The sequence below is a fragment of the Hyla sarda genome, chromosome 11 (assembly GCF_029499605.1).
Source record: "Hyla sarda isolate aHylSar1 chromosome 11, aHylSar1.hap1, whole genome shotgun sequence".
NCBI lineage: Eukaryota > Metazoa > Chordata > Amphibia > Anura > Hylidae > Hyla > Hyla sarda.
Window position 1 is genome coordinate 17694236 of NC_079199.1, and position 5265 is coordinate 17699500.

The following is a 5265-nucleotide window of genomic DNA, read 5'->3' on the forward strand; positions in this document are numbered from 1 at the left end:
GCCTCTCAGAAAGCAGTATCGACATATGATACTTTTTGTCGGGCCATCATGAAAATAAATGGTTCTCCTGCGGCGCTGGTTGCTGCAGCTGCCGCCATGCCGGGCTGTTTCAATTGCAAAGGAGTGGAGCTTCAAATCTCCCGGGTATGTCATGTGACGTTACATCGTCACATGACATTGCCGCATCACACTGAGATTCACTCAGTGACTGTCTGCTGCGGGCCGAGTGGTGAGTCCTCTCCCTGGTGCATTAAGCCCCATGCACATTAAGCCCGGAATCTCTTAACCTGCACAGATCACACAGATCAATATGGTTCTATGCAACCATAATGATCTGTATGAGGAATCTAATGATTCCTCCTAAAAGTGTAAAAAAAAAAAAGTTTTAAAACACACACATTAAAAGTTTAAATCACCCCCCTTTTCCCAAATTCCATATAAAAAATATATAAACATAATAAAAATAAACATATGTGGTATCGCCGCGTGTGTAAATGTCCAACCGCATGGTCAATGACGTACATGCAAAAAAATTCCAAAGTCCAAAATAGCTTATTTTTGGTCACTTTTTATACCATAAAAAATTTATAAAAAGTGACCAAAAAGTCAGATCAAAACTAAAATGGTACTGATAAAACTTTAGATCACGACTCAGGAACCAATTACCAGAGATATGTACTCAACATATGATGGTCTCGGGGCTCCGGAACCAATTACCAGTTTTCCATAGACCTATGTACTCAACATATGATGGTTTCAACATACAATGGTCCTCCCGGAACCAATTACCATCATATGTTGAGGGACCACTTGTATGTATGTAATAATAACTCTAGGATAGGCCATAACATTTTGGTTGGTGGGGGTCGGACCTCTGGGACCCCTACTTATCTAGAGGAGAGAAGAATGAATGGACAAGGGCCCATCTGTCTTTTCTTCTGCACAGAGGCATTCCGAGCGGCTCCTCATATAGAAATCTGTAGCAGTGTTCCTGGCTGTATTGCAGTTCATTGTACAGTAAGTAGATGGCGCTTTAATGTTTGGTATACTTGTACCATAGAACAAACACGTATTTCCTTCACTTACAATCTTATCTCTGCTACATCTATGAAGTCTAATAGTAATAAGAAGTAGAATCTTAATAAAGAGGATCCTTAAGAGGATCAGTTCTACCACAGTCTATATCTTTGCTTACTTTCATAGGATTCTTATGAATATTACCCTTGTGATGTATAATTTAGGGAGAATGTGAATGGTAATTTGTGATGAAATTTGAGATTATATATTCAGTTTATAATTCATTGGTGGCATTGATTAAAATACATTTATCCTCCAGCATAGAGTTAACGGGGGGGGGGGGTTACAAATGGGGTTTGATACTTTAGTGTAAGTGGGAAAAAAGATGGTGGTGAAAATAAATGATCAGTGTTCCCCAACATGTGGTTTTCAGTTGTCAGGGCATTTTCTATAGATAGATAGATAGATACATAGATACACAGATATATATGAGATAGATAGATACACAGATACACAGATAGATGTGAGATAGAGTGGGGCAAAAAAGTATTTAGTCAGTTTAAGTTCTCCCACTTAAAAAGATGAGAGGCTGTAATTTTCATCATAGGTTATAACCTCAACTATGAGAGACATAATGAGAAAAATAATCCATAAAATCACATTGTATCATTTTTAAAGAATTTATTTGCAAATTATGGTGGAAAATAAGTATTTGGTCAATAACAAAAGTCCATCTCAATACTTTGTTGGCAATGACAGAGGTCAAACGTTTTCTGTAAGTCTTCACTGGGTTTTCACACACTGTTGCTGATATTTTTGACCATTCCTCCATGCAGATCTCCTCTAGAGCAGTGATGTTTTGGGGCTGTCGCTGGGCAACTCCCTCCAAAGGTTTTCTATGAGGTTGAGATCTGGAGACTGGCTAGGCCACTCCAGGACCTTGAAATGCTTCTTATGAAGCCACCCCTTTGTTGCCCGGTGGTGTGTTTGGGATCATTGTCATGCTGAAAGACCCAGCCATGTTTCATCTTCAATGCCCTTGCTGATGGATGGAGGTTTTCACTCAAAATCTCATGATACATGGCCCCATTCATCTTCATCCTTTACTTGGATCAGTCGTCCTTGTCCCTTAGCAGAAAAACAGCCCCAAAGAATTATGTTTCCACCCCCATGCTTCACAGTAGGTATGGTGTTCTTTGGATGCAGCTCAGCATTCTTTCTCCTCCAAACATGACGAGTTGAGTTTTTAACAAAAATATCTACTTTGGTTTCATCTGACCATATGACATTCTCTTCATACTCTTCTGGATCATCCAAATGCTCCCCAACAAACTTCAGACATGTACTGGTTTATGCAGGGGGACACGTCTGGCACTGCATGATTTGAGTCCGTGGAAGCATAGTGTGTTATTGATGGTAGCCTTTGTTACTTTGGTCCCAGCTCTCTGCAGGTCATTCACTAGGTCCCCCCGTGTGGTTCTGGGATTTTTGCTCAACGTTCTTGTGTTCACTTTGACACCACAGGGTGAGATCTTGCATGGAGCCCCAGATCGAGGAAGATTATAAGTGGTCTTGTATGTCTTCCATTTTCTAATAATTGCTGGGGCAAGTAACAGGTGTGGGCAATATAAAAAAAAATCACACCTGAAAGCAGATAAAAGGAGAGAAGTTCACTTAGTCTTTGCATTGTGTGTGCCACACTAAGCAAGAACAACAGAAGGAGGAGAAGAGAACTGTCTGAGGACTTGAGAACCAAACTTGTTGAAAAATATCAACAATCTCAATGTTACAAGTCCATCTTCAGAGATCTAGATTTGCCTTTGTCCACAGTGCGCAACATTATCAAGAAGTTTGCAGCCCATGGCACTGTAGCTAATCTCCCTGAGCATGGACGGAAGAGAAAAATTGATGAAAGGTGTCAACGCAGGATAGTCCGGATGGTGGATAAGCAGCCCCAAACAAGTTCCAAAGATATTCAAGTTGTCCTGCAGGCTCAGGTAGCATCAGTGTCAGCACAAACTATCCGTCATCAGTTAAATGAAATGAAACGCTATGGCAGGAGACCCAGGAGGACCCCACTGCTGACACAGAGACATATAAAAGCAAGACTACATTTTGCCAAAATGAACTTGAGTAACCAAAATCCTTCTTGGAAAACATCTTGTGGACAGATGAGACCAAGATGGAGCTTTTTGGTAAAGCACATCATTCTACTGTTTACCGAAAATGGAATGAGGCCCACAAAGAAAAGAACACAGTACCTACAGTGAAATATGGTGGATGTCAATTATGTTTTGGGGTTGTTTTGCTGCCTCTGGCACTGGGGGCCTTGAATGTGTACAAGACATCATGAAATCTGAGGATTACCAACAGATTTTGGGCCGCACTGTACAGCCCAGTGTCAGAAAGCTGGGTTTGCATCCGAGATCTTGGGCCTTCCAGCAGGACAATGACCCCAAACATACATCAAAAAGCCCCCAGAAATGGATGGCAACAAAGCGCTGGAGAGTTCTGAAGTGGCAGCAATGAGTCCAGATCTAAATTCCATTGAACACCTGTGAAGAGATCTTAAAATTGCTATTGGGAAAAGGCGCCTTCCAATAAGAGAGACCTGGAGCAGTTTGCAAAGGAAGAGGGGTCCAACATTCCGGCTGAGAGGTGTAAGAAGCTTATTGATGGTTTCAGTTATTTTTTCCAAAGGGTGTGCTTTCAACTCCCTCCAAAGGTTTTTTATGGGGTTGAGATCTGGAGACTGGCTAGACCACTCCAGGACCTTGAAATGCTTCTTATGAAGCCACTCCTTCGTTGCCTGAGTTTGCGATCATTGTCATGCTGAAAGACCCAGCCCAGTTTCATTTTCAATGCCCTTGCTAATGGAAGGAGGTTTTCACTTAAAATCTCATGATACATGGCCCCATTCATTCTTTCCTTTACACAGATCAGTTGTCCTGGTCCCTTATCAGAAAAACAGCCCCAAAGCATGATGTTTCCACCCCCATGCTTCACAGTAGGTATGGTGTTCTTTGGATGCAACTCAGCATTCTTTCTCCTCCAAACACGACAAGCTGAGTTTTTAACAAAAATATCTACTTTGGCTTCATCTGACCATATGACATTCTCCCAATACTCTTCTGGATCATCCAAATGCTCTCTAGCAAAGTTCAGACAGGCCCGGACATGTACTGGCTTAAACAGGGAGATATGTCTGGCACTGCATGATTTGAGTCCCTGGCAGTGTAGTGTGTTACTGATGGTAGCCTTTGTTACTTTGGTCCCAGCTCTCTGCAGGTCATTCACTAGGGCCCCCACCCCCCGTGTGGTTCTGGGATTTTTGCTCACCGTTCTTGTGATCATTTTGACACCACGGGGTGAGATCTTGATCAAGGGGAGATTATTAGTGGTCTTGTATGTCTTCCATTTTCTAATAATTGCTCCCACCGTTTATTTCTTCACACCAAGCTGCTCGCCTATTGCACATTCAGTCTTCCCAGCCTGGTGCAGGTCTACAATTTTGTTTCTGGTGTCCTTCGACATCTCTTTGGTCTTGGCCATAGTGGAGTTTGGAGTGTGACTGTTCGAGGTTGTGGACAGGTCTCTTTTAAACTGATAACAAGTTCAAACAGGAGCCATTAATACAGGCAACGAGTGGAGGACAGAGGAGACTCTTAAAGAAGAAGTTACATTTCTGTGAGAGACCGGTCTAGGTGACCAAATACTTATTTTCCACCATAATTTGTAAATAAATTCTTTACAAATCAGACAATGTGATTTTATGGATTTTTTTCTCATTATGTCTTTCATAGTTGAGGTTATAACCTATGATGAAAATTACAGGCCTCTCATCTTTTTAATTGGGAAAACTTGCACAATTGGTGGCTGACTAAATACTTTTTTGTCTCACTGTAGATAGATAGACAAAAAATAGTGTAAGAGCAGCACATCCAAAAAAAAAGTAAGTTGGTGCAAGCAGCCTGTATGCCCCGTTCTGGGGCCCAAAATCCAGACAGAAAGAAATGGTTAAATATTATATATATAAAATAGACAGATTGTGATTCTTTACAGTATCCTAAGTCCCTTTCTTTTTTCTTTCCTTCATCACATTGTACCTACCTTGCTGAGTTTGCTCTTCGCTCCTTTGCTTTCTCTGAGGCTGAACCGTAATTCTGGACCTTTCTTTTTAACCCCGTCCAGAGATGTGGCAACTATTATGGATTTTGCAATTACCTCATAACACAGTCAACAAGAAGC